Genomic DNA, 14,075 nt, shown 5'->3' with positions numbered 1-14,075 from the left:
CTCAATGCACACGCTTCACACACCAGGGGGTTTACGGTCGTACACCGTCTCTTATGATGCTAAGGGAGGCTACAAGAGCGCTTAATGAGGATTTTATAGGGGCAAACCCCAAAATTAGGGTTTTTCATTAAACAACCCTGACTCGTCGTGTCACCCTTCTGACTCGCCGAGTCACTTCCGATTCGTGCCCCTGAAATACAACCCTACTCAACGAGTTGAGCTCCCAACTCGTCGAGTTCATGCTCAAATCCTTTCCAGTTCAATCCTTTCTACGAATGCTAAATGGATACAAATTATATAGAATCCAGATCAAACAAACAATCGTTTGTGTGAATCTGCCCTACGCCAACAACCAAACAAGGAATAGGGAATGAGGCGGAAGTCACACATCCCATTGTTTGTTAGATCTTTACTGTATATAACCCTGGTGTATTCATTTGGTACTCATGGAGTTAACTGTAATAGTTCCTTTATATTTGAAGAAAACATTCTTTAAGAATAACCCTTTTTTCCTTTAGTAAAAATGGTAACCACAATAGTTCCTTCTATAATCACTTAGTTTATACAAGATATATATAATCTAATATCGAATGGATAGTTAATTGTGTGAATCTGCCCTAAGCCCACAACCAAACAAGGAACAGGAAGTAAAGTGGAAATCACACATCCAACTACCTATCGGATATTAATTATATATAACCTTGATGTATAAACTAAGTTTTTATAGAAGTAACCACTTAAGGTCCTTTAAGTTGTACTAGTTTAATAAAATGGATTAAACCTTTCACTGATAAGTTTCTAGTTTAGTTTACTCAATGTTCTATCTGAAAGTATGTTTTTGTACTAGAAAACGGTGTATTGAATTTGTATACTATGACCTGACCCATACCTGGTACTCCTTATGATTACTTGGTGTATACGTAATATATATATATATATATATATATATATATATATATATATATATATATATATATATATATATATATATATATCTAAAGTCGAATAGATAGTAGACTGGGTGCATCTGCTCAAAGCCCACAACTAAACAAGGAACAGGAAATGAAGCGGAAGGCACACATCCTACTATCTGCTGGACTCGATTAATATATATCCCTGATGTATCTACCAAGGAATCATAAAGTTAGCATTATAGGCCCCCTTCTAACTGAATGTTCATGTTACGAGTAAGTTATGTGGCTTTATTCTAATATTTGGACAACTACTAGAAGTAATTAAATCCTATACTCTTAACGCCTCAGTCGATACTGTTGTCAGTTCTGTATATATTTATGTGTTTTATTTATGATTGTCTGGTACTTTGTAGATGTACCCTTTATAAATAACTATGGTATGATATATTGTTACCTCGTGTTTGCTAACCATGGTACGTTGTATTTGTACCTTTGTTAGTGCAAACCCGGTATGATGTGTTATTACCTCGTGTTTGCTAACCTTGGTACGTGGGATTCGTACCTTTGTTAGTGCAAACCCGGTATGATGTTTTATTACCTCGTGTTTGCTAACCTTGGTACGTGGTATTCATATCTTTGTTAGTGCAAACCCGGTATGATGCTTATTACCTCGTGTTTGCTAACCCTGGTGCATTGTATTTGTACCTTTGTTAGTGCAAAACCGGTATGATGTGTTATTACCTCGTGTTTGCTAACCCTGGTATGTTGTATTTGTACCTTTGTTAGTGCAAAACCAGTATGATGTGTTATTACCTCGTGTTTGCTAACCCTGGTACGTTATATTTGTACCTTTGTTAGTGCAAACCCGATATGATGTGTTATTACCTCGTGTTTGCTAACCCTGGTACATTGTATTTGTACCTTTGTTAGTGCAAAGTTGGTACGATGTGTTATTACCATAATTTGTTATAAACAATGAGTTAAAGATACGATCTCTTCCTAGGATACTAGGAATATATAGTATAAGTGTGTAATTCATGATTTGTTCTTCTGTTATAGTTATAGTATGTTCCTCCCTGTACTAGTTATAGTATACTTCTCCCTATACTAGTTATAGTAGGCTCCTCCCTGTACTAGTTATAGTATGTTCCTCCCTGTACTAGTTATAGTATGCTCCTCCCTGTACTAGCTATAGTATGAACTGAATCCCTAAACTATACCTATTATACTTTACTAGTATGTTTGTTTGAACTGTTACTACCTTGAAATAAAGACTCATTTATCTACTAAATTATGATTGTACTTTAAAAGCGGAGTTTTATAAACCATAAAGTAACATAACTTTAAAAGAGTTTTTGCAATGATTTGATCACTTATAAAAATGTTGGGAATAAAACCCTAATTGATATTTGATGAACAAGATGCGGAAAATAAGAACAAACACAAATATGAAGATTATGTGAATGATCACTCGATATATTCAATTATGAGGAACAGATTACACTTTAAGGAATAAGAATCAAACTCTTAACCCTAATAATGAATAATACATGACTATTTATAGGGAAAAGACAAGTCTTCGGCTTTTAACCTACACTTCATCAAGGGGGCCCATTGCCATCATCCATGGAGTACTTTGAAACCGTACAATCTCCCCCTCAAAGTATGGAATGGATAACAATGCTTTAACTTCCAAAACAAGCATCTAGCAAATAAGATATGATCTTGCATCGAGGAATATTTGAAGCAATCCACGAATCTTGATTCTTCAATAGTCTTCAAAAACGGTCTGTAGGATATATAAACCAAGCACCGAAGTAATGTCTTTAAACTTCATTTTTGAATGTAATCCCAAAAATCTTCAAGAAAGCCAAACCCGCCATAAAAACCCATTTCAGAACAAAGAAACCAAATCACTTCTTGTCTTTGAAGAGCTCCCCCTCCAAGTCACAATGATCTTCAAATAAGCCAATGATATAAGACACCAAAAAGTATCATGTAACAACCCAAATTTTAAGATTCGTAACGCCACTTGATCAAGAAAATACTAGAAGTCGGAGATATAAAAAGTCCTTAGAAGAGCTCGATGAAGAACTGCTACTGTAAAGGATACTTTTCCGCAAAAGCTTTACAAGAGCTCGATGAAGAACTGCTACTGTAAAAGCTACCTTCATAATTCTACCACAAGCTTTATCAAAAATCTTCAAATTTGAAAAGTCACAAATCCAATTTCGAATGGCCATACCAAATTCTCCCCCGATTTATAATCAAAAATGTGATTATAAAATCTTCAAATGGTCATGAGAATGATCTTGAATGGATAAATAATTACTGTGCTCCCCCGTGACAAAATGATATACACAATGAAGTATAAAATCCGAAAAAGTCGTGAAATTTGACGTTATCACGAAAAATGACTTTCCGAACCGCCAAGACTTGATGGAATCCATAATTTTCTGTTCACGAAAAAATATGTGCGTTAAAAAATCCAAAGCTGTTCACCAGCCCTTAAATTTGCAAACTTTTCAAAAAAACGGGCTGAAACTGTCACACTGCTGAAAGTCAGGGACTGAAAATGTAACTCTGCATCAATTTTCCTTTTTGATTGTAACAATTTCTGGAAATGGACCAAAACAGCCAAGTCACGCAAAGTACAGGGATCAGAATTGCCAAAACGCTGAAGTTTCAGCGACCAAAAGTGAAACATTACTATCTTCTTCCCCAATATATTGACGATTAAAAGAATCACCGGAACTACTCCAATAATAAGTTCGTAAGCGAAATCCAATCAATGAATCCAATTAATTAACTCCGATGGATCATTCGTTCCGAGCATCAAGATGCGAATCCAAGGCATTCGTAGTTGATTGCAATGCAGTTCACTATTATGAATGTTCGCTGTGAATCCGTGACCGCTCGCTCCGAATATAAGTTTAGTGCCATCGTTCGTTCCGAGTCCATCGATTATACACCAAAATGAATCTCCAGAAAAACGAATCCGAACGTAGGTTCGCACTCTCATTGTCAACGAACCATCATGGAAAAATGAAAGCGAGCCCAGATAGGACTTTCATTTACAGTACACCCCAAAACTTAGTCAGTTTTGATTTTTCGTTTGACTTATTCGTTCGCAGGTAAGATTTCTTTCTTTCGTTCCCAATGGAGTACATTACGAATCCGATATCAGGTTCTTTCAATTCAGAGCATCCAATTTCGTCATCGTTTATTCAGTTCCGATTCCAAAAAAAAATTTATGCTTTCATCTCGCTTTTCATTGTTTTGATTCCAATCGACATGGTTCCGATCACATTCACCGTTCCAAACAAAGTTTTCACAATTTCAATTTCATTCGGTCGTAATACACATCCGGTCACGAATCTGATTAAGATTGACATCCAATTTTGACTTTCTATGGCTTGACCCTCCAAATCAAAATACAATCCAGTTCCGACTGAGTTTTCACCCAGATAGCGAAACCCTTCAACAATTCTTGACTATAACAGATGTTGTTATACACAACAACCCTTAATCAACGATACTCCATATCATCTTTAATCTTCACAAAGTGATATAATCAGGAAGCCTAATTGATATTTGATGAATGAATATACCGACATAAATCGAACACAAAAACCAGATAAATCAAAATTAATCTTGATAAAGGGCTTGATTATGAGAATCGATTCAGGAACAGAAGGAATTTTTTTTTTGCAGGAAACAAAAATCACAGAATCATGTTTAGTCGATTGCAATAAGCGAATTCAGAGAACACGATAAATGGGCCAAACCATCGTTGATGAACAGTACACGAAAACAGTAACAGACCCAAGTGTACATAAACAAAATTGGATTTGTGTGATAAAACGAAATAAGACTCGATTATATGGCCACAAACGGGATCTATTGATCTCAAAACAAATTAATCAGATCCAAAAAACAAAGAAAAAAAAATATCACAATGAACAGTAGAGGAATATCATAAATTTTCATAAACAGTAGCTTGAACAAAATTTTGATTCCAAGACGGCAAAACACCAATAATCTTCAAAACTTGTGCAGAAAATCATCAAACCAAGAACCAATACTTCAAAAATCAATAGATCTTCAAAGACCCGCTTTGATACCACTTGTTGGGAATAAAACCCTAATTGATATTTGATGAACAAGATGCGGAAAATAAGAACAAACACAAATATGAAGATTATGTCGAATGGTCACTCGATTTATTCAATTATGAGGAACAAATTACACTTTAAGGAATAAGAATCTAACTCTACAAGAAACCTCACAACGTGGCGGCTACATTTTGCCTCACTCTTAACCCTAATAATGAATAACACATGACTATATATAGGGAAAAGACAAGTCTTGGCTTTTAACCTACACTTCATCAAGGGGGCCCATTGCCATCATCCATGGAGTACTTTGAAACCCTACAAAAAACATAAGCATTCCTTAAAAAAAATGATGTTTATCACAAAACATTTACACAATTATCATTGTGTTCAACTTGTATTCCCCCCCCCCCCCTTAAAATCATTTAAAACATTTAAAATATTGATTATAGGGGTATGAACTCACCCTATGTGGGTGATTCAATTGCAGATTCGCGTAAGGATGATAAGTTCCACGAATGAATTCCCGAGACCTAAACGAGTCCTAAATGACATATAATGGCATATATAGGCATGAAATTAGTGTTTTACACAACTAACATGCAAGAAAACACCCTTAGGGACTAGGAAACACTTGAACTAAGTGTTACAATCACATATGATTAACTAAAGAGGGTTTATGGTAATGCAAGGGAGTGTACGGCCAAGGGGTGTACGGCCATGGAGTGTACGGCCGTACACTCATGGGAAAACATGCAAAAATAGGGTGTTTAATCCATGGGGAAACTAGTGGGTTTAATGTTCAACAAGTAGATGGGCAAAACACTCGATTTGGAAGGACTTGAGGTGTGTACGGCCACACTAAGTGTGTACGGCCGTACAAACTCCAAAATGGATGCATTTTTGGGTCTTGATTCATAGGGATTCAAGGGTTCAAGAGTTCTAATGGATAACAAGTACCTAACAAGTGTTTAAGGCTTTAGATTATGATTCTAACAACGGTGTACAGCCGTAGATAGAGTGTACGGCCCTACACTCTTGATGTTCTTGAGTTTGATGATGTTTCAAGGCTTTGAATCATGGATCTTTACTAGATAATGCAAGGTATCAACTAATCAATGGAAGGAATACTTATGTTTTTTTGAAGAACAAGGTGAAAAGCTTAATGATAGTTGAGAGAGAATTGTCTTTCTTGACTTGGAAGATGAAGAAATGAATAAAAAATGAAGGGATGGCTTATATATGGGCATGGGTTCACGGCCACCTTGTACGGCCGTACACCCATGTGTGCGGCCGTACACTCCTCTTGGTGGAGTGTTTGGCTCGAGTGCAACATGCAGAACCCAAGTTAACTCATCCCTAAACTCAAAACTTCAGTGTACCAGGCTTAGAACAATTAAACAGACCCGAAACAATGCTATAAGATAGCATAAATGAGTCTGACTCTCGATTGATTGGCTGGACTTACAAGGCAAAAAATTTTGGGTCGTCACATTATCCCCCCTTTAGATGGAATTTCGTCCTGAAATTAGCTTTCTTAGCAGTAGTACTCGGGTTGTGCTCCTCTGACTGGCAAAATACCCACCCGTAGACCTGGGCAACTTTGCCCTAATGTCCATAATAGGATTTCATACTTGGTCCATTTATCATTACATCGTGTATACAAGTCGTATATAATTAAGATTAGTAAGACGGTCGGATGTGCGACTCTGCCCTAGGTCCACAACCAGACAAGGAGCAGGAGATAGGGCGGAAACACACATACTAAATCTGCATAATCATAATTATATACCACCCTCGCGTATACACTTAATAGTGATAGGTGGGCTGTATTCGTCCTTAGCGTCTGTGCTTGAAGTTGATCTGCTGAACGAGTGGTATTTCGGGAAGATCTGCTGAGTACACGGTGTTAAGGTTTCGAAGGGCAAGGTACTCCTCACATGAGTACTTCGGGGTTTAAAATACAAGGTAGACGATTCTGAGGTCTGGGTCGGGTTGTTGTTACGAAATGAAGAGGGTTTTGTTGATTTAACGGTCAAGGCGATGGAAACATATGAACTTAGTATGGTGAGGACCACGTCAATTCATGACGAAAAATGACAACAGACTCTTTACAGAAACAAATGTTAGGCTGATTTGAAAGAAACGTTTGTTATACGATGGTGTATTCCGAATGTGTTCGACAATGTACTCTGTGTAAACGTTCCAGTGCATTCTGTTTTCTCTTTGACATTACCACTTCCACAAATCGTACCGCGATGAGCGAGTACTAATAGTGCAAGTGTTTTGATAACTAGTGTCGGTACTTTATATTATGATCCTCCTCGGTATCTCTATGATCGCCTGACATATACAAGTTATGTATAATTAAGATGAATAAGACGGTCGACTGAGTGACTCTGCCCTAAATCCACAACCAGACAAGGAACATGAATTAAGGCGGAATCACTCACTCTAAGTCTACAAAATCTTAGCTATGCTGAACCCTGATGTACATACTAAGCCATCATAGCTCACCCGTACGGATCTTTTGTTCTCTTATGAATGGTGTGACTTGTTCAGACGAGTGAGTTATTATAATTACTTTTAAATGTTTTCCCCAAGTTTTAATCTTATATAATTGTAAATTAAATTTTAAAGTAATTTTATTTAGAAAACGTACTGAAATCTCAAAAGAGGGGTTCTTCGTTGCTCCCTTATGTCTTGTTGTTAAATTCCTCCTTCTCCTCCGTCACCTCTCTCTGTTGGGCAGTCTCTCTTGGCATGCCCCATTTCACCACAAGCATGGCATACCTGAACTATACTCGCATCACTGGTTGAAGTGATGTGTTGTGTCGGAGTTCTGCAAAAGCGAATTCCTTCGTCATTTCTCTTCGTTGGACATTCCTTCCTGAAGTGTCCAGATTCGCCACACTTGAAACAAACCTGTTTTACTTGGGAGATTGGCTGTGCCGGCGCCCTGCAGAAACGGGCAATGTGCCCCTTTCTGTTACAATTTCTACAGTGTAACTCTCGGCAGGCTCCGTTGTGGTGGTAGGTGGATTTGTCGCATTTTGGGAGATTTCCAGCATATCGTTCCATGGAGGTTGTAGTAGCAGATGAAGTGCCAGATGTTGTGACTGCTGTTTTGACCGCAGAGGTAGCCACGGGCTGTCGCCTCTTGTTAGAACCTTGAGCCGACTTTTTCCCCTTTTTATCGTAAAACTTTCGTTTCTTGTTCTTAGGTTTGTGGTCTGGGGTGTCTTTGTCAATCGACACTCGCTGGTTCCCTTGATTGTTATTGCTATTAGTATAACCGGCACCGCTTCCGCTTCCGCTGGTGTTTTTAGCATTTAAATGTGCCATAACGGCTGTCACAGTAGCTGTGACTGCAGCCTGAAAAGTAGTGGAGTCTATCAGCAGAATTGGTGCCTCTCCTGTTGGTTGGTTTCTTCCTCGTGAAAACATGATTCTGTTGCATGGTGAAGAATGATCTCGTGAGTAATGATGGTCATCACTAGTTGTATTCCATCAACTTAAATGTACTAAACAATTTTAGGCTTTGCTGGACTATTCTCAATGTTTCAGTCAACATTTATGAGATATGTCCATGAGAGTAAGTAGAAGTGGGTTTTGTACGAGTGATATTTGAACTAAGTTATCCTTGTTTCCTAGTGTATCTAGTTCTGACCTTCTTAAGGTTCTGAAAAACAATTCATAATGGGAGTCTATATATAAAATAAACTTTATGAATCAGAAGTGGTTATCCTCGAATGAATTTCTTTGAACTGAATATATGTTACTTGTTGTATGAAAAGTAATAATCTTAACACATAGTGTGAGTAGTGTATTCACTAACTCACTAAGTCAACTAAGGTTATTATTTATTAGTGTGATGCATAGGACGTTTTGTTTCTTCGTCTGATCCTTTTCTGAAAACTTCTCATGAACCTGCTCTTGTTCCTCCTTGACTCTTCTGCTGACCGCTATGAGGAAGTGGCTACATCTATCTGGGTTTGTCGTGTGAGAATGGAAGTGTCTAAAAAATTCATGAGTTTAAGTGTAACATTATGGGGTGATCCTTTCCGGGTCCTCTTATAATTGCGCAATGTATACAAGTTGTATATAATTTAAGATTAAATAGACCTTCGAATAAGTGATCCTACTCCAAAACCACAACCAAACAAGGAACAGGAAGTGGAGCATAGATCACAAATTCTAAGTCTATAAAATCTCAATTATATAAAAACCTTGGAAGTATACATTCCGAAATCATAGACCTACCAGAAGGGTCTTTTAAATTCTCACATAAGTTGTTTATAGTCCCTAAAATACTCCTATAGTATTTTAATGTATTGAACTTGGTATGTTTTAAACTTGTTGTTGTCTTATAGTATCATAAAATACTCCCATAGTATTTTAACTTTATGTACTGATCTAGAAATCCCTTGAATAGAGTTAGGTAAGTTTGAAGACTGTTGCAACACCGTATGACTCCCAAACACATGTCGGTCACATGTCAAATGAATATATAGTTGATCAGGCTATATTGATTCCAGATATGATTACATAACTGTCCAGGTTTGACCGCAATGTTCAACCCTTAAATACTTCTGTTCTGTTCTTCTTGTGATACTTGTTCTAGTATGTATATATGTATAACCAAGTATGTACACTTTTGTAAGGTATTGTTGTATTTTTAACATATATTATTATCCAGAGCACTTCGGCCCCATTGCATTTATAGTTGTATATCTTTTATAGGTTGATATACTTAGTTCACTATAAACAATGCTCTGATACCAATCTGTCACACCCCCAAACTGGAGCGGCGGAAACATTCGGGGGTGGAGGACGTCATGTTTAGTATCACAAGACATGCATCATAGTAATCAAAGTAACAAACAACCATTGTATTAATATTAAAGTGTTTACAAAATAGTGATTCACAAAAGATTGAATCCATAAGTAAATAACAAAACAAGACATGAAACTACAGAACTTCATCTTCTGAATTCCAGCGCGCGTACCTGTCTACTAGTTTCCTGAGAATACAAGTTATTTTGAAAAAGTAGATCAACATTTAAGCTGGTGAGTTCATAAGTATTTTAGTGATGTATTAGTAAGTTGAAAGTTCTTTTAGAAAAGTTCGTCTGTTCCTCCAGAAGATCCTATATCTTCTGATATGATGAAAAATAAGTAAAAAATGACTCTACAATCCTTTCTATGAATGCTAAATGGATACAAATTATATAGAATCTAGATCAAACAAACAATCGATTCTGTGAATTTGCCCTAGGCCCACAACCAAACAAGGAACAGGGAATGAGGCGGAAGTCACACATCCGATTGTTTGTTAGATCTTTACTGTATATAACCCTGGTGTATTCATTTGGTACTCATGGAGTTAACTGTAATAGTTCCTTTATATTTGAAGAAAACATTCTTTAAGAATAAGCCTTATTTCCTTTAGTAAAAATGGTAACCACAATAGTTCCTTCTATAATCACTTAGTTTATACAAGATATATATAATCTAATATCGAATGGATAGTTAATTGTGTGAATATGCCCTAAGCCCACAACCAAACAAGGAACAGGAAGTAAAGCGGAAATCACACATCCAACTACCTATCGAATATTAATTATATATAACCCTGATGTATAAACTAAGGTTTTATAGAATTAACCACTTAAGGTCCTTTAAGTTGTACTGGTTTAATAAAATGGATTAAACCTTTCACTGATAACTTTCTAGTTTAGTTTACTCAATATTCTATCTGAAAGTTTGTTTTTGTACTAGAAAACGGTGTATTGAATTTGTATACTATGACCTGACCCATACCTGGTACTCCTTATGATTACTTGGTGTAGACGGAATATATATATATATATATATATATATATATATATATATATATATATATATATATATATATATATATATATATATATATATATATATATATATATATATATATATATATATAGCTAAAATCGAATAGATAGTAGACTGGGTGCATCTGCTCTAAGCCCACAACCAAACAAGGAACATGAAATGAAGCGGAAGGCACACATCCTACTATCTGCTGGACTCGATTAATATATTATCCCTAATGTATCTACCGAGGAATCATAAAGTTAGCATTATAGGCTGTAACACCCGTATTTCTAGGCTACGCATTAACGATGATGTAATAGTCTAGGTTAACCTTTGTAACCCGTCTTGAAATAATAAAGATGTATTATTTGAGTATTATGTGTTTTGTGCTTAATTGTGTGACTTAAATGAATTAAGGATAAAAATAAGCGTCAAAATGAAATGTTAGATAAACCCAATATTGATACATGATGTCGTAGTGGTCGTGACAAGGTTTCCGAATATATAAAGAATGTTGAAATCCGAGTTATAACGAAGAAGTTATGACCTGTCGAAGTTTCGCGACAGAACCGACACGATGCTGAATGACGAAAAATATGAATTTAAGATAGAGTGACATTTAGCCTTAGTGATCTAAACGAAAGTCGAATAATAATTTAAACCGAGAGCGTGCATAAGAAGAACGTCTAAATCTGACTTCGTATGAGGAAGTTATGATTTTTCGAAGTTTTGACTTAGCGGTATGCAACCCAAAGTTCGAATACGAGATCGAGTGATTTCTAGCCGAAACGATCAAAACGAGAATCGAAGATCTCGTCAATAGTAGTCCAACGGTGAAAAGAAAGACGAAAACGGACGTCAGATGAAGAAGATATGATTTACTAATGGAGTTTTCCTGTCCCGGCCTACTAAAAATAATATAATAAAAATAAAGTCAAAATTAGCCAACGGAGTCTAAACGAGAGGTGTAGAGCATGATCTCACCTATGCGTGGATATAAAGAACGTCGAAAACGGAGCTCGTATGCGAAAGATATGAATTTCTGAAGTTTGGAACAAAAAATTCGAGGCTGTGTCAGAGCTCACGAGGTGAGCACAGACTGGACACCCTCCAGAGCAAGTGGACGAATGACGAATGAAGTGACCTACTGAGCTTACGATGTGAGCACTTAAATCTCACGACGTGAGTACAGAAAATGGCCCTATAAATAGAAGTTGAAGGTCAGCCGAGTTTCGTTGCTCAATTCCTTTCCTCTCTCTCGTATTACATCGTTTTACATGCAATTTATACCCCTGAAGCCCCGGTATCATTCCCGAGACCCGAAGCAAGTCCCGAAGCCCCGAGGATCCCGAGAAGTAAAGTTTCCAAGCCGAAACTCTGCTCGCGAGAAGCCCGGTTTTCAAGAAAGCATCCCGGTTTCACCGAAGAATACTACTCTTAGGGCCGTAGTGTTGTCCGATCATCTTCTGATCAAGTGAGTGTATATTCCCTTTCTTCTAACACATAGATACGAAGTATTCTTTATAAAATACGTGCTATGTGTTTATATATTATTTGTTTATTTGAACTATTTGTTGAATGGATGTTTTGTATAGCTTTTAAGCTGTATATAAATGTATATATTTTATGTACAAATATGGTGGGTAGAACATGGGTAGACAGTTGTTGTGTGATGAAATAAAATGATAAGAGGCCTCGATGTTGTTGTTGATCTAGTCATCTAGCAGAATATGGATGACGACCATAGACTCTTTCTAGACAGTCCAGTGGAACGCTAGCAGGCTCATAACCTGTAGGTGTTGTGAACGATGTGTTCATCGGTGTACTCTGTCCCCCTCATGTTTGCCTTTTAGGACATCTATTGTTGAGGAAACCATTTTGCAGTAATGTCCATCCCGCTGAAAAATCCTAGACTAGGTCCCTTGTGATAGTTGTTGTTTTAGGGACGTAAAGTGAGGATAACGAGAATGGGTAATCGGGTTATTGTTGGTTGGTGAAATTAAATATAATTATTTATTGTAGGTTGAAAACCCTATATGCTCACCAGGCTCCCAAGCCTGACCCACTCAGTTTTATTTGCATTACAGGTAGTGGCGCGAGAGCATAAGATGGATGAATCATCAAGTTATTTTGTTGATATGCCAGTAGTTGCATATAACTGTTGTAAGGCTTATAATGTGCCGTTTATGCTTTTGTGTCTGTATCGGAACATGACATCCCGAGTTTTGATTATATATGGAAATGCATTTCTTTATGAAATGCTTTGATAAACCTTATTTTATCATGTATTGTTTTGGGGACAAATTCCGCAACTCTTTTAATCAAAGGATTACTCTAAAAATTATTTTAAAAGCATAAATGAAACCGGTCTTTTCTGGCCGTGATTTTGGGGAACAGTTGGTATCAGGGCATTAGTTTAAGCGAACTAGGAATTTGTAGGATTTCTAGACTTAAAGTTAGAATGCTAAGTGAAGATTGTGAGATGAGTGTCTGTTATATATAAGACACGAGCACTAGTTTATTTTAGGAAAGTTGCCTAAAATGCTTTTTTGTGCTAAATGTTATATGTTTGCCATATATGATATTATTTGTTCGGATCTATGGTCTGTTGCCGACCAGATCTGGAAACCTTATGTGTTTAGGATTCTAAGCGTATCACGACGGTATTAGAACTAGCATGTAAACGTTTCGGAGTGATAAGGACAATTTAATTATCTATCATGGATGAGAATCTAAATTCACCTTATTCGGTGTATAGATCAACGATGGCAAGAACAAGGAGCGGAGTTGGAAACGTGAACGAAAACAGGAATCAACCACCTGTAATCGAGCAAATAACTGTTGTAGCAGCAGCACTCGAGCCAATGACAATGGCTGGTGTACAATTGATGATTCAAACGATGTTGGATCGTTAGATGGAAGAAACTAGACGTCTGCTTCAGCAGAATCGTGAAGAACCTTCGATGTCGATTGTACAGCCCGAATTAAGTGAAGGGCAGTCGGAAGGAGGAACTTCAGCGGGATTATTGGTCAAGCCAACCCACCGGTGGTTAGACAAAACAATCGAGATGGAGGAAATGATGGAAGGGGATGTAAATACAAGGATTTTATGGCATCCAAGCCACCATGTCTATCCCGAAGCCCGACGCCGGTAGAAGTTATAAACTAGATCTCCGAAATGGAGACA

The sequence above is a fragment of the Lactuca virosa genome, chromosome 4 (assembly GCF_052849685.1).
Source record: "Lactuca virosa cultivar CGN04683 chromosome 4, Lactuca_virosa_CGN04683_v6, whole genome shotgun sequence".
NCBI classification, from domain to species: Eukaryota; Viridiplantae; Streptophyta; class Magnoliopsida; order Asterales; family Asteraceae; genus Lactuca; species Lactuca virosa.
The sequence above is the reverse complement of the archived record's forward strand: the minus strand, read 5'-3'. Positions refer to the sequence as shown.